This window comes from Mobula birostris, chromosome 18 (genome assembly GCF_030028105.1).
Source record: "Mobula birostris isolate sMobBir1 chromosome 18, sMobBir1.hap1, whole genome shotgun sequence".
NCBI lineage: Eukaryota > Metazoa > Chordata > Chondrichthyes > Myliobatiformes > Myliobatidae > Mobula > Mobula birostris.
Genome location: NC_092387.1, coordinates 48026254 through 48051733, shown reverse-complemented (window position 1 = coordinate 48051733; position 25480 = coordinate 48026254). Strand labels below are relative to the sequence as shown.

General features: G+C 41.9%; 1 long non-coding RNA gene across 1 annotated transcript in view; it reads right to left on the bottom strand.

Moving 5' to 3' along the window:
• Positions 1-25480, bottom strand: part of LOC140212092 (uncharacterized) — a 120735-nt gene that overhangs the window by 61090 nt on the left and 34165 nt on the right. Inside the window, exon 3 of the long non-coding RNA XR_011889643.1 lies at positions 14648-14855. This is a non-coding gene — a long non-coding RNA (uncharacterized lncRNA). The remainder of the gene's footprint in view (positions 1-14647; positions 14856-25480) is intronic.

The following is a 25480-nucleotide window of genomic DNA, read 5'->3' as shown; positions in this document are numbered from 1 at the left end:
GGTCTCATCAAGTATGAAGTGCCAGCAGCATTATACCAGTTACCTTTGAACTTGCATCGAATATGCATCTTTTTATTTGTTGATTTATTTGTGGTAATATTACTATATGTGTTACGTGCTTGAGTTATATGTACTGTGTTGCACACCTTGCTCTGGAGGAACATTGTTTTGTTTGGTTGAAATGACAATAAACTGAAATTGAACTTGAAATATCCTCTCTCTATCCACTCTACTCAAGCCTTTCAGTATCCTGGTAAAACCAAAGGATATCCAAAGTGATGTTACAGCCAGTCAAATACTTATTTGATTTTCATGTTTGGTTAGGACATAGAAAGAATCCATTCATCTCATCAGGTCTTTCCCTGTTCCCCAAGCAGTCCCATTCCCCGGCACATTTCCTTGTAACCTTATTGTAATCACACACACCCATTAATACCTCGTTGACTATTCCATTGCCCATTCATGCTAGGGGCAATTTACAGCAGGAAACTAATCTAACAACCAACATGTGTTTTGGATGTGGGTGGAAACCAGAGTTTCCAGGGGAAACCCACAAAGACACAGGCAGCACACATGGAAACCACACACAGAACACACTGGAAGTCAGAATCAAAGCCGGGCAGCTAGACCTGTGAGGCAGCAGCGTTACCTGCAGTGCCACGGAGTCAACGAATCATAGAAAAGAGGCATAGCGTAATATAGCATGGAAGCTCATCAATGTTGGACCATGATGTCAACCAAGCTAGCCCCATGAGCCCACATTGCCCATATCTCTCCAAACCCCTACTACCCACATACTTATCCAAATGTCTTTTAAATGTTGTTATTGTATCTGCCTCAGCTTACTTTCTCCAGCAGCTCAGTCCATTTACATACCAATCTCTGCATGAAGAATTTGCCCTCAGATCCTCTTTTAAATTGCTCATCTCTCACCTTAAATGTATACCCTCTAGTTTTTAGGTTCTTCTTCCTTGGGGAAAAAAGACTGTATGCATTCAACCTATCTATACCCCTCATGATTATATATACCTCAGTAAGAGGGGTTCCCAAACTATTTTTATGCCATGGACCAATATCATTAAGCAAGAGGTCTGTGGACCCAGGATGGGAACTCGGGCTCCATGAGATCACTGCTCAGTCCCCTACACTCCAAAAAGGATAAATATTAGAGACTTACAGCATGGAAACAGGTCCCTTTGATCATTGAGTCTGCCTCAATCATCAATCACTCATTTACATTAATCCACATTAATCCCATTTGTTATTCTCCCTCCTCCCAACAACTCCCCACATATTCCACTGCTCACTCACACTTCAGAAGCAAGTTATGGCTACCGATTCATTTACCAAGCTATGTTACTTTGGGACGTTAGAGGAAGTGAGAGCACCTGCAGGACACTCACACACTCACCAACTCTGCACAGACAGCACCCGGGGTCTGGTTCGAGCTCAGGTGCTGTGAGCCCTGCCCTGTGCTTTTCAATGTCTAGCCACTAACATAGTACTCAATTTAGAACTAATAATCTCCCAGCAACTAAGTAATATTGGATCATTTATTTCAGTGATGCTGATGAGTTCAAAGTAAATTTGTTATCACAATATGTATATGTCACCATATACTACTACCCTGAGATTCATTTTCTTGTGGGCATTCACAGTAGATATAAAGAAACACAATAAAATCAATGAAAACCTATCCACAAACATAGGCAGATGAATGAGGGGAAAACTTTAGTCTGGCCAGCATAGATTTCTCCTGTGTTTTGAAAGTATTGCCCAAATGACTGAAGCTACACACCATCCTGGCTTTCAGCCTGAATTGTATCAGTAGAATTCCAGAGTTGGGACAGAGGTGTAAGGAAATGTCACAGAGTGTCCTGAATACAGCTATTATTCAAAGACATGTCCAACATGAGCAAATCTGTCATAAGAACAGGTTCACAATGACTGCACCCTACAATCATCCTATAATTCTCTTTTAGTAAAACAGTCTCAAAAAGTATCTGGACAATACCCAGGCATCTTCAATACCCTGAAGAAGGATTGGTCCTTTCTTTGGAGCCAGGTTGAATAGACCTTGCTTAGAATGTTCCTCAGCATGCCTTGCTCATGTCAGATGAAAGCTTGTTGACCCCAGTAATGGAATCTCTGCTGAAAGATATTTATTACCCCACTGGTTTTCAACATTCAGTGATGAGGATCGATGCTGAAAGGTAGTGAGAGATAATAATAACACAGACAAAATGGAAAGAAATTGCTCATAACTGAGGGATATGGAATGTTAGCTTGAGGGCAGGACTTGATGTGTGTCTACAAACTGTGTCTCCCCATGGTAATAATTTATAGATGATTCCCAGATTAGGGTTTCTGCACACCACAAACGCAAGTCATTCTGTAGATGCTGGAAATGTACAGTAACACACACAAAATGCTGAAGGAACCCAGCATTTATGGAGAGGAATAAAGAGTCGATGTTTCGGGCTGACACACTTTATGCACCCATCCATTGCCAGTATGTCGTGAGCCAGTCAACGAGCCACACTTCACTAAAATGGGGCTGGCAGATGCTGGAAATCTAGAGCTCACAAAGAAGAGCTGGAGAAACTGGAGGCAGCATCTATGTAGAGAAATGAATAGTTATTGTTTTAAGTCTAGGCTCTTCATCAGGACTAAGATCATTTTTACTAAGATGCTCGGCATGAAGTAATGTACCCCTCGCAAGGTACAATGAAAGAAGTCACCATTCTATAAGGTCTTTCACTGAGACAGTCAGAAACCAGTTATGAAGAGCTTTATGGATAATGCAAGAATAATGAATGATAACTGGTGGTAGATATAATTGAATTACTGTACTTACAAAATGCAACATCTCTTGTGTAAAGAAACATGAAAGATTTATGGGCATTTTTACAAACTGGGGCCAATGGAAGTTTGTGGATTATTGAATAGATTATTGAGAATTTGAAAATTGGGATGTTGCACAAACTGAGGAAATTGAAGATCACTGGGCATGGGCAAAGGATAATTGTGACTCTGGTAGAGACCAGCTCAAGTGAAAATGGTGATCACCCCTTTCATTTTGGAGCTGGTGGATATTGACATTTGGAGCTTAGGTTCAAAGTCATGGGTGAATGTGAGGTGAGAATTTTTTTCATTGAATCGGTGATGATGCAGACACAGAGCATCACCTTTCTGAAAAGTGTCTGGATGAGCCCCTGACATGACTTGACTGATTGAGCAAAGGACTGGGGCTGATGGGGATAACCCATGCCTGTAAGCAGGGTAGTTACTGTTCCCACACCTCAGGACCAAATGACATGAATTTCTATGATTCTCTATTTACTCCATATTGTCCAGTGACTGTACTTGAGGTGGCCATTACCACCAGGAAGCCATCAGCCGCTTTTGATACTTAAACATGAGAGGGACAGCAAGAGACTTCACACTGCAAAACTACTGTCTAATTGCATTACATCTGTGGGACTGTTTGCAGTGCTGTCCAATACTGGTGAGCGAAGAGATGGAGAAGAGTTTTCCAGTTAGAACTGAGCAGGCACTAAAGGAAGGTCATAATCCAGAGATGGCCTTCAACCCGTTCCTCCAGTCAATGATATCGTCGCGGATAAACTTGACATATCTGAAACAATTTGTTATTAAAATAGTAATCTCATACTCAAAATGAACAACTAACCTAATCTCAATTGTTAATTGCTGAAGTGAATTTCAAATTTCTAATGCCCCAGTATAGAGAAGCGCTGTTGAACTTTATTTTGGAAGGTTTGTTTCTGATTTGTACATCATGCTCCCTTGGTCTGAGTGTCAGACCATCAGGAATTCTATCTTTCTTTCTATTCTAACTGAACAATTTTCCACACAACTCAAATTCCAGGAGTGATACGGACAACGAGCTGGCAAAAGGGATTAGGCACCATTAGCTTAGTTGGTACAGCACAACGTCATGGGCTGAAGAGTTTGTTACTCTCTGTGTGTCTGTTAATGTTCTATGTTCTTAACTTACAGAGTCATGCAGTTACACCGCAAGAAAAACACCTTTGGGCTCAAACATGACTATGCCAGCCAAGATGTACTTTAGATTACGAGAACACTCAGTCCTCGTTTACTGTCATTTAGAAATGCATACATGTATTAAGAAATGATACAATGTTCCTCCAGAGTGATATCACAGAAAAACAGGACAAACCAAAGACTAACACTGACAGAACCACATAATTATAACATATAGTTACAGCAGGGCAAAGCAATACCATAACTTGATAAAGAGCAGACCATGGGCACGGTAAAAAAAAGTCTCAAAGTCCCGATCGACTCCCGAGTCCCCGATAGCAGGCGGCAAAGGAAGAAACTCCCTGCCATAAACCTTCAGGCACCGACAACTGCTGATACATTGGAAGCACCCGACCACAGTCGACACTGAGTCTGTCCGTCCGAAAACTTTGAGCCTCCAACCAGTCCCTCCGATACAGCCTCCCGAGCGCCATCCTCTGCCGAGTGCCTTCGACCTTGCCCCGGCCGCCGAAACAGGCAAAGCCGAGGACTCGGGGCCTTCCCGCTGTAGATTCCGGACCACACAGTAGCAGCAGTAGCGAAGCAGGCATTTCAGAAGTTTCTCCAGATGTTCTTCTGTACTCTCACGTCTGTCTCCATCAAATCAGAATTGTGCCCTACTTGACAAATAACAGACATCACCACCGCAGTGGCCGCACGCACTGCATCACGCTGCCATCTTCTCCTCCTCCATATTTCCAATCTAATTCCATTTCCCAGCACTTGGCCCATATCCCTCTCAATTCTTATCCTCCGTATACTTGTCCACTCATTTCTTAAACATATTTACTGTACCTGCAACACACACAAAATGTTTCAGTCACTTCATCTAGCAGTTGGTTGCATCTATCTATGCCTTTTAAAAAAGGTTGCCCCTCAGGTTCTTATTGAATCTTTCAAAAGTAAACCATTTTCCTTTCCTTGCATCCCTTCCAAGGCCAACATACCTTTACTAGACAGAACAGCTCTTAATACTCCAGCAATGATCAAACCTGGTCTTCGTAAATCTGCGGCTTAACTTCCACCAAACCATACTTCAAAATTCCAGAAATATTTTGAATTGACTTGGAATCTTCTAAATTCCAAGGAGTCCAAACTCCAGTTGTGTAATCTCACCTTGCAATTTAACATTTTAAGGCATTTTTCCCTGGGTAGGTTGAGACTCCTTACAATTAACACCACTAAATTAAAGACCATCAACTGGGCATTCATGGAACAGCAGCTGAAATCCTTCTAGACAATCCCTTTCAGCTTGCCAGCTAGAAGAATTAATTACTGAGATCTGAACTAAAGCTTGCAAAGGTAGAACACCAGATGTGAAGATAGTAAAGTTTTCTTTTCCGCTGGTACAGCTGTATGCACTCAGTGGCCACATTATTAGGTACCTCATGTACCTAATAAATTGTCACTGATTATATGTTTGTGGTTTCTGCTGCTGTAGCCCATCCATTTCAAGGGTCAATGTGTTGTGCATTTAGAGACGCTTTTCTGCACTGTTCTAACATGTGGTTATTTGCGTTACTATCACCTTTCTGACAGCTTGAACCAGTCTGGACATTCTCCTGTGACCTCTCTCATTAACAAGGCGTTTTCGCCCACAGAACTGACGCTCACTGGATGTTTATTTGCACCATTCTTTGTAAACTCTGGAGACTGTTGTGCATGAAAACCGCAGGACATCAGCAGTCTCTGAGACACTCAGATCACCCTATTTGGCATCACAATCATTCCATGGTCAAAGCACTTAGATCATATTTCTTCCCCATTCTGATGTTTGCTCTCTCAAGATGTCACCATACTTTTATGTATCGAATTGCTGCCACATGATTGGCTGTTAGATATTTGCATTAATGAGCAGATGAACTTAATAAAGTCGCCACAGAGTGTATACTTCCTACTTTATTTTACCCATTGATCATTAGACCATGAGATATAGGAGCAGAATTGGGCTATTCAGCCCACTGAGTCTGCTCTGTCATTTCATTACTTAACTATTTTTTTTATTCAACTCCATTCCTTTTTGCAGTAATCCTTAATGCCTTAAAAACACCCAATGCCTTGGCCTCCACAGCCCTCTGTGGCAATGAATTCTACAGTTTCATCACCTCTGGCTAAAGACATTTCTCCTCATCTCTCTGGCCATTTCAGTCACTTTTAAATGGGCCCAGGCTGGATTACTCCCTCCCCCCCTCCCCCCAATTTACAACATACAAGTGAACCACTATCAAGAAGCAAAAGACATCGGCATTGCATGGATTTTTCCAGAATAGATCACGTTGTTTGGATATACTGGCTATGCCTCATTGGCATATTATGCTAGTCCTTTCAAGGTGCCTTTCTCGCTCCTTTGATATTTGGCAGTGTCATTCATGGCTTGTTGGAGTGCATTGTCACCTCTGCCTGGGCGATGGTGAATTTTTTGCATTCTCAAAGTCCAAGCCTAAAAGTCCAGGCTGTAGTAAAGAAATGCTTCAATGTTATTCCTAAGATCCTGTCTGCTGATATAAAAGATCTTATGGCACTACTCTGAAGAACAGGTGTTCTGGCCACTAGCTCGCTATCAGGTTGAAGTATCTCATCGCTCATGATCATATAGTTTTATGGGATCTTGCTGTGTGTAGTAAGTGACAGTGCATCTTTCACTGACTGTACAAAGTGCAGGAGGAACTCTGCAGGTCAGGCTGCATCTGTGGAAAGGAATAAAGAGTTGACCTTTCAGACCGAGATGCTTCATCATCTAAGGCAGCATCTCTAGGAAGAGGTACAGTCGATGTTTCAGGCCGAGACCCTTCACCAGGACTGCTGCGTTCACCAACAACTTTCATGTGTGTTGCTTCATCATCTGCCCTGATGAAGGATCTCAGCTCAGAATGTTGACTTTTTATTGCTCTCCATAGATGTTGCCTGATCTGAGTCCTTCCAGAATTCTGTATGCATCACTCTAGATTTCCAGCATCTGTAGAATCTCTTGTGCTTTTAATTGACTGTGATGTGCTCTGGTATATTATCAGACTCTGAAAATGCTGTAGAAATCCCAGCCCATCTTCCTCTGTGGCTCAGCAATTTATCAGTGGGAGCGAGTCTGACAATTTCTTTGGAAAACAAAAAAATCTCTTTTGGATTGATCAATAAATATTAAGCATTGGCAACGATAATGGATGCAAGTGTTACACTGTTTCATGATGTGCCACAGCTATTTTAGTAGAGAAAATAAAATACTTAAACTAGTTAGCACTACACTTTATCGTACCAGTGAACAAGGTTCAATTCCTGCCGCTGTCTGTAAGGAGTTTGTACATTCTCCCCGTGACTGTGTGGGTTTCCTCCAGGTGCTCCGGTTTCTTCCCACAGTCCAAAGACGTACTGGTTGATAGGTTAGCTGGACATTGTAAGTTGTCTCGTGATTAGACTAGGATTAAATTGGGGAATTATTGGGCGGCGAGGCTAGAAGGGCCAGAAGGGCCGATTCTGCATTGTGTCTCTATAAATAAACCAATAAATAAACTCTAATGTTAAAATGATGGACACAGAAATATCTTCAGCACTTGTGTCTCAATAAAGAATGACTGAAAAGTCATAGTCCAGAAATACAACAGTGACAGTACTTCAGAAAGAAGCTTAATTGACTGTGTCACAGCTGTCTTGGTCGAGAAAGTATTTTCTATTTCTTTTAGGTATATTTGTAAATAACAAGGTGAGCCACATGTGCTGTACTGCTTAGTGGTGTTTCTGGCTGAGGAGAGTCATGGTGCTAGATTTTGCATTAAAGATGGATTAGGAGGAACCTCTGGCTGACATTTCCCTCCAAAGTACATTACCCAGGTGAGCGCACAACGGGAACAATTCCTGTCATCCATTCAAAAGGTCAGCTCTTTGGCAAGTTGGGAATCTCATTTAGATCCTGCTTGGCAGTTTAGTGAGCTAATTACGCGGGCTCTGAAATGGGCCATCTGATATTTTAGTGAAGCAATTTTAGCATACACTGCACCAGATTAATTTTGAGGTTCTACATCAGCCTATGAAGCCAATACTGGGTCTCAATCATTATCTCCTAAGAGATGATGGGCAGAACTCATTTTGATAACTTTGAAGGTCACTATGTTGGCATGGAGAGAGCTCACACAATATCCCATAATACACCTGCCATGACAGAAACCTCAGAAATGCTTGGGTTTTTGCTAGTTTTTTTTTTAACTCAGTCAAACTGATCTGAACTGACGCATATGATTTGTAGGGAATTGACAAGGAATGAGATACACTGGCCAGGGATTTCTGGTTCACCGAGTCCCTGGTATTAAAGGACTAAATTATGAGACAGGCTACACAAACTTGGCTTGTGCTCACTTGTGGTTGAAGGATGATCTAATTGAAGTATTTAAGATAGTAAAGACAACCAGGAGTGATGGCATAAAACCATTACTGCTAGTAGGCATGGATGTGGGGGACAGAGAACCACTGGTGGTGAAAGGCAGCTTCGCATCAAACATGGACAGAGTACCTGTTTTATTTTATATGAGCACTTCCAAGGAGTGCTGCACTGTCAGAAGAGTCACCTTTTGGAAAAGAAATGAAGTATTAAACAGAGGCCATATCTGCCCATTAGGTGGATACAATTGATCTATATGTGCTGATTCGTAATTGGCCGTGTTTCACAGTTCATCTGTTATCCACTGGCACAGCCTCAGAACAAAAAGATGTCTGCTTCAAAAGGAATTTCTTCAGACAGCGGGTAGTAAATTGGTGGAGCTTGTTGCAAGGAGTTATTAGATGTACTTAAAGAAGAAATTGATAAGATTCTTGATGGGTAAAAAGGTTAAAGGTTACAGGGACAAGGCAGAAGAGTGGAGTTGAGACATCAGCCGTCATTCAATGGCAGAAGAGACTGAATGGGCTGAACGACCTCATTTTACTATTTTATAGTTTCGTTGGATGACAGGGATTTTGTGCCGTTATCCCAATCTTATTCTAGAACTGTTTCCAGCTATTGGTTATGTACACCAATGCCTGCCCACGTTCACAGAGACTACAGATTTAGATGGTTGGGCTGAAGTTGTAGGATGGGCTCTCATTCAGTAGCTTCCAACATTTTCATTTTTTTAAACTCTCAGTGGGCTTAAGGTGCTCCATATCTCCACTGAAGATGATCTGCACACAGCTGCATATTTTTAAGATACCTAATCCTTAACCAGAATATTCAAAGAACAAATTGGACCCTCTTAAAAAAATGTTACAATTAATTTCAGGCTTAATTCATGCTGAATATTAGTTTGGAATTTTTTTTTAAACTCTGGTTTTGCTCTGTTCTCCGCCTCTTTCATCCGCTAAAGCCATGGCTGAATTGGAAGTGGTGTGTGACTTCAAGAGAATGTTGATATTTCAGCATGTTGTAAGATGGGCCGCAAAAAAGTGGAGCTATGAACTCGTTCCAAGGGTTCAAATCCAGAGAGAAGGTCTTTCTTTGAAGTTCAAGCCTTGGTGAGGGGGCAGCAAATAGCAATGATAGTTTACACCATCAAGGAAAATCTCCAAAAAGTGCTGCCTCAAAAATTTGGCATCCATTAGGAAGGACCCCCACCACCGAGGACATACCCTCCCTCATTTCTACCATCAGAGAGGTGGTACTGGAGCCTGAAGACACACACTCAGTGTTTTAAGGACAGCATCTTCCCCACCAGCATCAGACCTCTGAACAGACAATAAATCCATGAACAGTTCTTCACCATTGTTTGCTCTCTTTGCACTATTCATTTAATTTTTATATATATTTCTTATTATAATTTATAGCATATTTTATGCATTGTACTGTACTGTTGCTGCTGCAGCAAGTAATATTATTTAATAATAAACCTGATTCTGATTCTGCAGTCTAACTTTAGGAATGCTGAACCCTCAGCTGCTTACTAATAGTTGTAACCTTCACATATCACAGGTACTAATCATGCTGTAGATTCAGTGGACCACCAGTGCTTCTTAATAGTAGCACACTGTTATAAGTTTGGCAGCAGGCTGTTTTCCCCAGGGTAACTGCGACTGCTCTTAATCACCTTCAGGACAAATCTGTGCAATTCTATTTCTGGATATTAAAGGACAAGTGCTGGTATAAGTCAAACATTGAAACAATTGAAGCAGCAAGCCTTAAAAAATGAATATTATCTCTTGTGGCAGAAAACGATGCTGCTCTTTTTCAGTGACTTGTGTTCTCCATTGTGCCTGAAGGTGATGAGTTCGTATCCTTCCTCAAAGACTAACATAATAATAGGCGATGCTCCAGTACAGGAGTGAGAGACTGCTGCAGTGTCAGAAGCACAGGTTTTCATTAAATTGAAGGCTGATTTGATTTCCTGGGTGGAGGTCCAAAAAAATCCATGGAACTGTTTTGAAGATCAGCAAGCAGGCTTCCAGCTCTCTCACTTTATCCCGGCTCAACCCACACCAAAAGCAAAACAGACTGATCATTATTACTGAATATATGAATCTGCTGCATGTTAGAATGCCTGTCCCACTTTCTATAACACCGAGAACACCTCAAAACTATATTTCATTTTCTTTAAAACCTTTTGGGATTCTGTAAAAAAGTTAAAAATAAAATCTAGCCTTCCTTTTTCTTCCTAATACAACTAAATTTGCACTAAACAGATTTGAGCTTACAGCCCTCAACAGTTCCAGTATAGGTTCTCTTACTGTGGAAAAGTTATTTACAAATATAGGAACTGGATCGATGTTACTCAGAGGTTCTTTGGGTTTGCGGGGATTTGGCAAGAGGCTGTCTCACAGCCTTGGAATATCCTGGCTTTTCCAATGCTTTACTTTATTGTCGCCAAACAATTGATACTAGAGCGTACAATCATCACAGCGATATTTGATTCTGCGCTTTGCGCTCCCTGAATTACAAATCGACAGTAAATATTAAAAATTTAAATTATAAATCATAAATAGAAAATAGAAAAGGGAAAGTAAGGTAGTGCAAAAAAAAACCCGAGAGGCAGGTCCAGGTATTTGGAGGGTACGATCCAGATCCGGGTCAGGATCCTTTCAGCAGTCTTATCACAGCTGGAAAGAAGCTGTTCCCAAATCTTCCTAAATCCTTTCTGAGCAGGCCATGAGGATTCAGGTAAATGTAATCTCAAGTTCTTCCAACAGTTTGTGACAGAATGACGGAAGGTAAGTAACCTTTAATGCCCATGTATCAAGAATACAGCATGTTACAAAGCAATTTCATATTTGTTGTTAGCAGAATCTCAGATGGTGGCAAGGAAGCATACAAGAGTGAGTTACGTTTGCAGGCTGAGCAGTGTTGCAACAACAAGCGTGCACTCAACATTAGTAAGACAAAGGAATTGATTGTGGACATCGGGAAAGGCGAATCAAGGGAAACATACACCAGTCCTCATCAAGAGGCCAGGAGTGGAAAGGGTGAGAAGCATATTGATACAATCATGAAGAAAGTACACCGGTGGCTATACTCATTAGGAGTCTGAGATTTGATATCACCGAAGATTCCAGTAAATTTCCACAGTTGTACCTTGGAGAACATTCTGACGGGTTGATTCACCACTGGTATGGAGGTTCCAATGCAGGGGATCAAAAAAACGCTGCAGAAAGTTTGCAGACACAGCCAGCTCCATCACAGTCACTAGCCTCCCCGCCATTGAGGGCATCTTCGAAAGGTGGTGCCTCAAGAAGGTAGCATTCACCATTAAGGACCCTCATCGTCCAGGACCTGCCTCTTGTGATTACTACCATCAGGGAAGAGGTGCAGGAGCCTGAAGGCACACCACATATTCAACATTTCAGGGACAACTTCTTCCGCACTGTCATCAGATTTCTGACCAGTCCACGAACCCATGAACACTACTTCACGATTTTGTCTCTTTATGCAAGATTTATTTATTTTCGATATACTTCTTACTGTAACTTATAGTATTGCACGGTACTGCTGCCATAAAACAACAAATTTCAAAACATATGACAGTGATAATAAACCTGAGTCAGATTCTGACTCAGACTAGTAGAAGGAATCTGTAGGCCACATTACCAATCTTCAGTCTAATTTCCATATAACCATATAACAATTACAGCACGGAAACAGGCCATCTCGGCCCTTCTAGTCTGTGCCGAACACCACTAGTCCACCACTGGCTTGGTTTGCTAGGTTTCTTGGAGACACACAATTGTTATCACACTGGAATAGGTCATTTAGTTGGATAATCCATTTTCTAGTTTATATGCAACACTTATCACCTTTCATCTCTTTCCATTTCACTCCACCAATAGATCCGTTTCTCCATGTGTTACTCTCAAACTTATTTCTATGTTTCTCAACTAGTTCCTGATAGAATTAATTCTACATTCTCACATAATCCAGAAATTTGTCCTGGATTCCTTTTTGTATTTAGTAGTGCACATCATTTACCCATGGCCCCTGGTTTCTGCACGTGTAAGCATTTGTCAAACTCTTTCATTATCTTACAAACCTCTGCCAAGACCTTCCTCAGCCTTCAATTTTCTAGTCAAAGGAAACTAAGATCTTGGGTTAAATCAGCGTTAATGTTGCAGTATAAACTGGCAGCAGCACCTCAACACCTCAGTTTACTTTCTGCCTGATAACCTTTCCCACTTTGATGCCTGACTAAAGATTCAGCTCCCACAGTCCTTGCCATTCAAGAACAGTCAGATAATTCACGTGGTTCTCAGTATCAGTCTTCCAGCATTCACCCTTGTGGAAAAGATTGGGCAAGGGGTTTGGAGACAAAATTAGTCTGATTTAAATCACTATAGAATTTACAAGCATCTATTTTGTATAAGGTTACATAAGTTTTTTCTTACTCAGAAAGATATTAAAATACTTACTAATCTTAAAAGAATGCAAAAAAAAATCTCCTTAACTGAATAACTTAACTTACTAATCTTGTTCTGAGTGACCTCACACAAGCAGAGTGGTTAAATCCTTGTTTACAGATTTTGTAACAACATAGTAGGAGTCTTGTTCGCCCATTTAGTCTATGATGGCTGACAGAGCAACCCCATTTCTCCACTGTTTTCCCTTGTAACACATTCCCCTCACGTTGCCACAAATTCTACCTCTCATTTACAGCAGGACAATTTGCAGTAGCCGATTGTTGTACAATGCCAATGGCACGTGGGAAGAAACTGGAACAGAGGAGATGTGCATTCACAGGGAGAACATGCAAACTCTACACAGTCAGCACCGGAGTTGAGGATTGAACTCAATTCATTGGAGATTTGAGGCAGCTGCTCTACTAGCTACATGATTGTGCTGCCCTGTGCCATCTCGTGACCTGGGAAGAGCCTTGAATTGGCTACTAACCCAGCTGCTTTTCAGACAGTTTATCCTTGAGTACGACTAAAACGAAATAGTCCCAATCTTATACTCTTCTGGGCTGAAAGATCCATAACTGTCTTTGTATTTAACTAAACAATGCAACTCAGCCTTCACTAAGGTCAAATTCAATCTTCTTATCCCTGAAAACTAACATTGATTAAGATCATCAGTCAGTTAAGTCAGCTTATAAAATTCCTTTTCTCTTTGGCTTTTTAGACTATACTCAGTATCGCACCAAAGGATCTCTTTTTATGCTGAATAACTTAATGATTCTATAGCTCTCCTGACTGGCCAGACTGCTGAAAAACGTTTCAAAGTCCTCACTCTGCCTTGAGCAGATCTAGAGCAATAAATAGAGCATCTCACAGAGAGTCCTCACTTCTATTGCCCCTACTCTGCCCATTGGATGTCTTAAACAGTGTTTCTGAAGTGGACTTACTGTTGTAATATGTGGCTTTGAATAATAAGCCACGTTCCATTAACACTCATGTGATAAATGACGAAATAATCAGCCTGTGGCCTCATTACTACACTCAGCTTTTTCTCATGTCTTAGTGTGGAGATTGAATCTTAAGAGATGAAAGTGTCATCGATGAGGAAGATGGATATTTGACTGCGATTGAGCCACAGAGGGTATCATTCACTTAATATACTTAAGCCATTCCCATCAATGTTCTTGATTAGGAAGGATATCAAAGGTTTCAGGGAGAAGGCAGGAGAATGTGGTTGAGAGGGATAATAAATCTGTCATGATGGAACGGTGAGGCAGACTTGATGGGCTGAATAGCCTCATCATGCTCCTATGTCTTATGGTCGTATGAGCTCCTCATAGAGTGCAGTGGCTGTGAATTTAGGTTTCGCATAAGCTCGCCAATGCATAATGTAGCCTTCAGTATAAGGAACTTGATAACATCCAGGACAAAGCACGTCATTTCAACCATAACCTGAAACGTTCACTAACTTCACCCCTGAAACACAATGACTGTAATATACAACATCTGCAGGAACTTGAGAAGCCCTCCCCCAATAGCATATCCAAAATCCTGACCACTGAATCCGACAGAGATAAGAGGTACAGGGAAGTAACACTATTGACTGATTCCCTTCCACTCACCGACTCATTAAAAATTTATTGGTATTTTTTCATAATCAATGAATCTAAATCCTGGAATTCCCTGCTCAACATCAGTGAAGGTCCCTTCAGCACATAAGCTATACCAGTTCAAGAAAACAGCTTACCTTTCTTTTCTCGATGGCTTACCAGCACTTTCTCAAATGTGAAATGAACGAACAATGATTGCTGGCTGACATCTTATTGTCACTGCATTTACAGAAGGAAGGAGTATCCATAGTCATAGTCATATTTTATTGATCCCGGGGGAAATTGGTTTTCGTTACAGTTGCTCCGACATACTTCAAGTGTGTTGGGCAAAGTTCCTCATCTGTTCTGTAAAGTCAAGTCAAATCAACTCAAGGTTATCAATACGATTGAAAGAGTGCAGAGGAAACTTACAAGGATGTTGCTGGGACTTGAGGACCTGAGTTATAAGGAATGGTTTAATTAGTTAGGACTTTATTCCCTGGAGTGCAGGAGAATGAGGGGAGATTTGATAGAGATGTACGTTTGTACAAAGTTATGAGGGGTAAAAATAGGATAAACACCTGCAAGGCTTTTCATGTGAAGTTAGGTGATACTAGAACTAGAGGTCATGGGTTAAGGGTGAAAAGTAAAATGTTTAAGGGGAACATGAGGGGCATCTTTTTCACTCAGAGGGTGGTTAAGAGTGTGGAATGAGCTGCTAGCAGAAATGGTGGATGCAGGTTCGATTTCAGCATTGAAGAGGAATTTGGATAGGTACATGGAATGGAGGGGTGTGGAGGGCTATGGTCCAGGTACAGGTCAATGTACTAGCCAGAATAATAGTTCAGCATGGATGAGATGGGCAGAAGGCCCTGTTTCTGTGCTGTAGCGTTCTACAGCTCTATGACTGTTGAGTTTAAGCACAGGTAGAGTGAGGTACAGGTACAATGAGAAACTTTCTTTCAGCAGCAGCATATTCATGCAGGTTCAACAACACACAGAACGTAAATTATAAAAGACAAAGCAGGAAAAGCAAGGAATTACTGCAAAAAAAAAGCCCACACGATCAGGGACAAGTCCATGATAGTGAGTTGGTTCATAGCGTTCCATTGCTGAGCTAGAGTTAGGGTTTTGCAGGTTAGTTCAAGAACCTGATGATGCAGGAGAGTAGCTGTTCCTGATCCTGGTACAGTAATGAGGGACCTTGAACTTTGGTACCGCTGGCTTCATGGTAAAAGTGAGAAGAAACCACTTTCCCTGAGACAGCGCCTCATCTAGATGGTTTCAATGGATTGGGAGGGCTGTGCCTCTGATAGATTGGGCTGTGTCCGCTATTCTCTGCAGCCTCTGATGGCACAGGTAATGTTAGAAACAAGGTTCAGCTAATCAGAACTGAGCAGGGAGGTCTCCAATTATATTCTGCATAGCATCCTCTTTCAATAAAACTTGCAATAAACAGAAATTCACTCGTCACAGGTGAAGTCTCACTCTGTGAAACCATTACAAACTCTGTTAAAGTAAGATATACTCTATGATGACTTTAATATTGCAAGATATCCCAAAGGACATCACAACCATTGGCATCGAACCACAAAAGGAGATACAAAGGCAGGTAAGGGCTTGGTCTCAGAAGTAGCCTTTGGGAGGGTCATCATAAAGAAGGAGAGGTAGAAGCAGAGAGATATAGAGAGGGAATTGCTGAGCTTTGGCCGCATTGCAGCATAGTGTTTAGTGCAATTGTTTTACAGAACCAGCATTCACCAGTCAGGGTTTGATTCCCGCCGCTGTCTATAAGGAGTTTATACTTTCTCTCATTGACCATGTGGGTTTCCTCAGCATGCTTCAGTTTCTTCCCAGATTCCAAAGTTATACATTTAGGGTTAGGGTTAATTAGTTGTGGGCATGCTATGTTGGTACTGGAAGCATGGCGATATTTGCGGGCTGCCCAAGCACGATCCTCACTGAAACACGAGGAATTCTGTAGATGCTGGAAATTCAAGCAACACACATCAAAGTTGCTGGTGAACGCAGCAGGCCAGGCAGCATCTATAGGAAGAGGTACAGTCAACGTTTCGGGCCGAGACCCTTCGTCAAGACTAACTGAAGGAAGAGCTAGTAAGAGATTTGAAATCACTTTCAAATCTCTTACTAGCTCTTCCTTCAGTTAGTCCTGACGAAGAGTCTCGGCCCGAAACGTTGACTGTACCTCTTCCTATAGATGCTGCCTGGCCTGCTGCGTTCACCAGCAATTGATGTGTGTTACAATCCTCACTGGCTTTGTTTGATACAAATAACACATTTCACTGAATGTTTCGAAGTACACGTGACAGATAAAATTAACCTTTCTCTCCAGTTTTGAGTCCTGGCACTTGAGGGCATAATCACCAAAAGTGGATCCATTAAATTTTATATATTTAATAAGAGTTGTTCCCTGGTTGGATACAACTAGAATCCCCTCTCGTTCCCTGGGCAGCTTGATCCTGATCTTGGTTGAGCTCCTTTGGAAACATAATATGGTGCATTTGAACCTTCACGTTCAAATGGAAACAGTAACTAAGAGTATTAGTAGCAGCTTAACAGTTAGATGACAGTTATGCAACTGGTTGCAAGTTCTCAGTCTCCTTAGCAAAAGGCTGAAAAACTCTCCTTTTGCATTCAAAGCAGCGCGCAGAGAATTGCGATCTGAATGCACCAGCTGGAATGGTAATGGGAAAAAGATTCAATAAGAACCTTCACTAAGAAATTGAATAAATTAAGGAGAAATTATGAAGCAGTGGATAATTGAATAGTTCTTCAAAAAACTGGCACAGGCATGATGGACTGAATGGCCTTGTTTTGTGCTTCTTTGAGAGTATCCACCAGACCCTCAATTTCTCTTTCCTAGAAGTACATAAGATTGTCGCAGGCTATGGGTCTCTTACCATCCTGACTAGGAATTGTATTGAAATCAAAAAAAAATTTCAGGTGCTGGAAATATGAAATAAAGACAAAAAATGGTGGAGATACTCAGCAGGTCAGGCAACATCAGTGGAGAGAGAAAAAACAGAGTTAATATTTCTGAAGGATAACCTTTCATCAGAACCAAGAAAAGTTAGAAATTAACATGGTTAAAGTCACAGGAAAGCTGGCTGGTGGTGTTAGAGGCATCAGCACTGGACCCTGAGGTGAGTGGTCTCAGGTTCGAATGCGGTCGTGCTGGGTTGAGCGCCAAGCCAGAAACTCGGCCTTGAGAAATAACAAATGCAAGGTTGTCGCAAGGCGAGGAAAGGAACAACGAAGTCACAGAAATGAGGGACAGTTGGAGAACAAAGGAAATGCAGTGACAAGGTACAGTGTGAAGCATTGAACCCATGAACACTACCTCACCTTTTTAATATATATTATTTGTTTTTACACAATTTTTAATCTATTCAATATACATATACTGGAATCTAATTAATTAATTATACTTTTTTCTTCCATATTATGTATTGCATTGAACTGCTGCTGCTAAGTCAACAAATTTCATGATACACGTTGATGATAATAAACCTGATTCTGCTTCAAAGTGGGGCAAAATCCTGGTGCCCACTATGCAACAGCAGCTGGGGAGTAAAATCACAAGCGTGCAGCAGTTCATGATGATCACTGTTTCACGTGTAATGAAGGATGAGTGTTAAATTCTGCAGTCCTCCCAAAAAAAGCATGCATTTTCTTCTTCTAAATTAGCAGGTGAGAGGAGAATTATATAAAAGGGACCTGAGAGTTAGGTTTTTCACAGAGAGGCTTGTGAGTATACAGAATGAACTGCAGGTAGTAGCGACGGGTGCAATTATAAGTTAAAAGTAATTTGGACAGATTTGTGGACAGGAAAGATTTAGTGGGATAAGGGCCAAATGACGCAAATGGAAACAGCTCAGGAAGACACCTTGATCAGTTTGAACAAGTTGGTCCTAAGGACCTGCTTCCCTGTTGTGTAACTCAGTGATTTATGCAATCTGTAAAGAGATCAGCTAAGCCATTTTTTCTGAGTTCCTTCCTCCTCCCATTTGTGAAGCATCCTCGAGGGCACATTAAGAAGAGTTGGTGGCATGTGAGCGAGTGAAGTCAGTGCACAAAGTTACCATTCCGTTACTTCGGTGTTCCCTGAAGCAATTCCCATCAATGGCCAGAAATGAAATCATCACCTCCGCTTCCCCGAAGAATCCTGGAGAACAGACAAGGATTGAAGTCTCTGACAGCATTTGCTGTGAGTGGCAAGTTGTGATGAGTAAAGCAGGCTCTATCTTGTAATGTGACAGGGTTGTCATTTCACCTGCTCCCTCTGCAAATTAAGAGTTGCTGAAGTTAGTAAAGAACTCCGGAATGCTGTGCACTGGGGTGAAGCTTTTGTTTATGACAAGTCATTCACGAGATACCTAGAGATGAAGAGGCAAAGGATCCCTGCACTTTTGCATTTTTTTTGAACTCGCATCTGTCTGTCCCCAAATGGACAGGGTTAGGAATGGGGCTGCGGTATAAAGCAATGAGCTTGGGACCCTGACGGTCTCCAGCCATCACAGAGTGATGGGTGAGGCTTCCCAGAGGAGGAGTACATTCACATGCTTCCATCACTTACTGCCCCACCTCTCCCTCTAAGGATTCAGTCAACATTGCAATCCGGAAAAATGAGCGAAAAGAACTTGACTTGTTCTCTGACAGAAGGAATGCACACTTATTAATCTGGCCTGCAAATGCAGCGCTCGAGGGGCACAAAGGATTTCAAATCTCAGAGTCCAATTATAGAACTGTCATTGTAGATCATGTAAGTTTATTTTCCCCTGTAATAATGACAAACATTCCCAAATGGGACTTTATGTTTTAATTGTCTTGTTCTGTGTTTGAGTTACTGAGCAGTCTCTGAGATTATTCGCAATTGTCTGCAGGACATGCAAATTTGTAACACGATGAGATTTGTAAATCAAAGCACAGGCAGAGTCTTCCAGAAGTTGTCGGTGAATTACACAGAAAGCAGCCATTTGGAATAGGTCCATGCATATATTTATGCTCCACTGGATCTCCTCCAATTCTCCTTCACCTCACCCCATCACCTTTTGCATTCCTTTCACCTTCATGTCCATGTCCAGCTTTTCTTTAAACTCTGCTTTCACCGCGATCACACCTTATGGTTCTCAGTTGCCTACCACCCTCGTGAATTGGGGTGTCAAAGGTTATGGGGAGCAGGCAAAAGAATGGGGTTCAGAGGAATAATAAGTCACCCATGATGGAATGGTGGAGCAGACTTGCTGGACTGAATTGCCTAATTCTGCTCCTATCTTCTTATGCTATTTTGGTTATATGAATTCACTTCTGAAGTTACTGGTGACCATTTTGCCCTTTCGGTTCGGGCTGCCTGTATGGGGAGACACCCAATCTATTTTAACTCCAGATTCTACCAGCTGCCAATATACAAATAGCAATGCGGATTGGTCAATTAACCCAGGAAATAACATGCATTTTGGATGTGGGAGGACACTTTAGCATGCAAAGGTCAGAGGGAGAACACGCAAACTCACATGGGTAGCACCTGGGACTGAACCCAGGTCACAGGAATTGGGTGGTAGCGACTCTTCATGCAATACACCTGTGCCCAAATCACATCACTTGATAATATTAAAGAACTCTTATAGGGGTAAATACCAGAGTATGTTCAGCCTTGCCTGCCAAGTAGAACTTCTCAGTCCTGAAATAATCTTCTTAAATTCTTTTTGAACCTGTTGGAGTAATGTGGTCTCAGTGATGTGTTCCTGTGGTAGGTGCAGACTGAACTGTAACAGTAAAAAGAAGTTTGCATAGGTACATGGATGGGAGGGGTTAGGAGGGAGATGGCTCCGGTGTAGGTAGATGGGATTACACAGGGGATGAGGTTGACATGGACTAGATGGACTGAAGGGCCTGTTTCTGTGCTGTAGATCTTTATGATTCTATGAAGTTGCTAAGTTCACCAAGTGAACAATTTCGAACGAGGTTGGAGGCGACACCGGATGCACGACAACTCTGGCAGCGTTTGCGAGACATTACTTCCTACAAAGCAAAGCCCAATAGCATGAATGGCAGTGATGCTTCACCACCAGATGAACTCAACACCTTCTGTGCCTGCTTTGAAAGGGAGAATATAACTACAACTGTGAAGATCCCCGCTGCACCTGGTGACCCTGTGATCTCTGTCTCAGAGGTCAATGTTAGGCTGTCTTTAAAGAGGGTGAGCCCTCACAATGCAGAAGGTCCCGATGGAGTACCTGGTAAGGCTTTGAAAACTTGTGCCAACCAAATGGCAGCATATTTTCAACCTCTCACTGCTATGGGCAGGAGTTCCCACTTGCATCAAAAAGGCAACAATTATACCAGTGCCTAAGAATAATGTGAGCTGCCTTAATGACTATCGCCTGGTAGCACCCACATCTACAGTGATGAAATGCTTTGAGAGGTTGGTCATAACTAGACTGAACTCCTGCCTTAGCAAGGACCTGGACCCATTGCAATTTGCCTATCACCACAACAGGTCAATGACAAATGTAATCTCAATGGCTCTTCACACGCCTTGGACCACCTGGACAATACAAACACCTATGTCAGGATGCTGTTCATCGACTATAGTTCAGCATTCAACACCATCATTCCCACAATCCTGATTCAGAAGTTGCTGAACTTTGGCCTCTGTACCTCCCTCTGTAATTGGAAGACCACAGTCTGTGCAGATTGGTGATAACATATCCTCCTCGCTGACGATCAACACTGGCGCACCTCAGGGATGTGGGCTTAGTCCACTGCTCTACTCTCTCAATACCCATGACTGTGTGGCTGGGCATAGCTCAAACACCACCTATAAATTTGCTGATGCTACAACCATTGTTGGTAGAATCTCAGATGGGGATGAGAGGACGTACAGGAGCGAGATAAACCAACTAGTGGAGTGGTGTCACAGCAACAACCTGGCACTCAACATCAGTAAGCTGAAAGAGCTGATTGTGGACTTCAGGAAGGGTAAGACAGAGAAATACATGCCAATCCTCACAGAGGAATCAGAAGTGGAGAGAGTGAGCATTTTCAAGTTCCTGTGTGTCAAGATCTCTGAGGACCTAACCTGGTCCCAACATATTGATGCAGTTATAAAGAAGGCAAGACAGTGACTATACTTCATTAGGAGTTTGAAGAGATTTGACATGTCAATAAATACACTCAAAAACTTCTATAGATGTACCATGGAGAGCATTCTTACAGGCTGCATCACTGTCTGGTATGGGGCCGGGGGGGGCGGCGGGGGGATGCTACTGCACAGGACTGAAAGAAGCTGCAGAGGGTTGTAAATCTAATCAGTTCCATTTTGAGTACTAGCCTACAAAGTACCCAGGACATCTTCAGGGAGACGTGTCTCAGAAAGGCAGCGTCCATTATTAAGAACCCCCAGCACCCAGAGCATGCCCTTTTCTCACTGTTACCATCAGGTAGGAGATACAGAAGCCTGAAGGCACACACTCAGCGATTCAGGAACAGCTTCTTCCCCTCTGCCATCCGATTCCTAAATGGACATTGAACCCGTGAATGCTACCTCACTTTTTTAATATATATTATTTCCGTTTTTTTGCACAATTTTTAATCTATTCAACATACTGTAATTGATTTACTTATTTATTTCTTCTTATTATTTTATTTTCCCCCTCTTCTTCTATATTATGTATTGCATTGAACTGATGCTAAGTTAACAAACTTCACGACACATGCTGGTGATAATAAACCTGATTCTGATTCCGAAGTGGTGCAAAGACATTGCCTGGTGGAACTACCTCTCACTTATATTATCCTCGCCCATGAAACTAAAGATTGTAGGGTCATTCTCACTTCAGTATTGGGCATGGGGTTGGGTGGAGGGAGTGGCAGTGAAAGAGTGTTTTTGGATTTTCATTTAGGTATGATATCAAGAACAATCAACACTCCCAGACCGGTAAAGAATACAACATTGACCTAATATTATTGTATATCCCACTCTGGACCTTTCCTCATTCTAAATAAACTAAGGTATAGCATCAGAGCTACCCACAGAACCTCTGCCTTGGAGAATATACCTTAACTCGCAGTTAGCCCCAAAACACACTCTCTTTATAACTTTTCTCATGGGCATAAGCCAATCCATAGATTGTATTTACAACTTTACCTCTACAGCACCATTTTCAGATTCTGCCGTTCACCATTTCCAAGGCTAATCCATTCTTTTGGAGCTGATGTGTCCAGCAGTAAATTGATACTCCAGATGACACATAACAAGAGCCAAGTGAAACTCTAAAGTAACACCCATCCTTTTGAACTCCAACGCCCATGGGATGCAGCTCAATATTCCATTCATCTTAAGTGACTAACATCCTTGTACCATAAATCTCTCTATTGTTTTCAGTTTCCCTTAGAAAATGCTCTTAGCTATGTAAACTACTGTGAACAGGACACCCGGATGGTATGTTGTCTCCCGGGTGCCAGGGTCAAGGACGTCTCGGATCATGTCCACAGCATGTTTGAAAGGGGAGGGAGAGCAGCCAGACGTCTTGGTACATATTGGTGCCAATGACATAGGAGACAAAAGCAAAGAGGCCTTGAAGAGAGAATTTAGAGAGCTAGGAACTCCAGTGTAATAATTTCTGGATCGCTGCCTGTGCCACAGGCCAGTGAGGGTAGAAACAGGATAATTTGGCAGATTAAGGCGTGGCTGAGAAGCTGGTGCAGGGGACAGTGCTTCAGGTTCTTGGATCACTGGGATCTCTTTTGGGGGAGGTATGACTTGTACAAAAGTGATGGGTTGAACCTGAACACGAGTGGGACCAATATACTCATGGGCAGGTTTGTTAGACCTGTTGGGAGGGTTTAAACTAATTTGGCAGGGGTGTGGGAACCAGAGTGAAGGGACTCAGGTTAGGATGGATGTTAAAAAAGCAAAGATAGCGTGCAGTCAGACTGTCAGGAAGGGCAGGCAGATGATAGGACAAAATTGCAGCCAGCAGGGTGAGTATTAGTACAACAGCGATACAGAATCAAAAAGGGTAGCAAATACCCTCAAACTGTTACATCTCAATGCATGGAGTATAAGAAATAAGGTGGATGATCTTGTTGCACTATTAAAGATTGTCAAGTATGATGTTGTGACCATCACTGAATCGTGGCTGATGGACGTTTGTAGTTGGGAGCTGAATGTCCAAGCTTACAAGTTGTATTGGAGGGATAGGAAGGTAGACAGAGGGGTATTGTGGCTCTGCTGATAAAGAATGGCATCAAATCAGTAGAAAGATGTGACATAGGATCAGAAGATGTTGAATCCTTGTGGGTTGAGTTAAGAAACTACAAGAGTAATAGGACCCTGATGGCAGTTATATACAGGCCTCCCAACAGTAGGTGGAATGTGGACCATAGATTACAATGGGAAATAGAAAATGAGTGTCAAAAGTGCAATGTTTATGATTGTCCATAAGACCATAAGACAAAGGAGCAGAAGTAGGCCATTCGGCCCATCGAATTGTCATGGGAGATTTCAACATGCAGGTCAATTGGGAAAATTCGGTTGGTAATGGATCTCAAGAGAGTGAGTTTGTTGAATGCCTAAGAGATGGCTTTTTAGAACAGTTTGTTTCTGAGCCTCCTAGAGGATCAGCTATATTGGATTGGGTGTTACGTAATGAACCAGAGGCAAATAGGGAGCTTAAGGTAAAAGAACCCTTAGGAGACAGTGATCACAATATGATTGAATTCAACTTGAGATTTGACATAGCAATATTTCAGTGGAGTAAAGGAAATTACAGTGGTATGAGAGAGGAATTGGCCAAAATAAATTCGAAGGAGATACTGGCAGGGATGACTTGAATTTCTGGGAAAAATAAGGAAGGTGCAGGAAAGATGTATTCCAAAAATGAAGAAATACTCAAATGACAAAATGGCTGACAAAAGAAGTCAAAGCTAATGTAAAAGCAAAAGAGAGGTCATACAATAGAGCAAAAAAATTAGAAGGAAGATAGTGGATTGGGAAGCTTTTAAAAAACTACAGGGAGCAACTAAACTGTTAAGAGAGAAAGGATGAAATATGAAAGCAAGCTAGCAAACAATGTTAAAGTGGATAGTAAAAGCTTTTTCAAGTACGTAAACAATAAAAGAAAGATGAAAGTGGATCTAGGACGGTTAGAAAATGAGGCGAGAGAAATAATAATGCGGGCCAAGAAGATGGCAGATGAACTTAATGAGTATTTTGCATTAGTCTTCACTATGGAAGACACTAGCAGTGTGGCAAATGTTGAAGGATGTGAGGGAAGAGAAGTCAGTGCAATTACTATTACAAGGGAGAAGGTGCTCGAAAAGCTGACAGACTTAAGGGTACATAAGTCACCTGGACCAGATGAACTGCCCTCTAGGGTCTGAAAGAGGTAGCAGTAGAGATTGTGGAGGCATTCGTAATAATCTTTCAAAAATCATTGGATGCTGGCATGGTGCTAGAGGACTGGAAAATTGCAAATGTCACTCAACTCTTTAAGAAAGGAGGAAGGCAGCAGAAAGTAAATTATAGACCAGTTAGCATGACCTTAGTGGTTGGGAAGATGTTGGAATCAATTGTTAAGGATAAGGTTATGGAGTACTTGGTCAAAATAGGACAAAGTCAGCATGGTTTCCTTAAGGGAAAATCTTGTTTGAAGAACCTGTTGGAACTCACTGGGGAGATTACACGTAGGATAGATGAAGGGGATGCAGTGGATATTGTATATTTTGGATTTTCAGGAGGCCTTTGACAGGGTGCCACACATGAGGCTGCTTACCATGGTATTACAGGAGCATTACCAACATGTTAGACCATTGGCTGATTGGTAGGAGGCAGCGAGTGGGAATAAAAGGCTCCTTTTCTGGTTGGCTGCCAGTGATTAGTAGTGTTCCACAGAGGTTGGTGTTGGGACCACTTCTTTTTAAGGTGTATATCAATTACTTAGATAGAATAGATGGCTTTGTTGCCA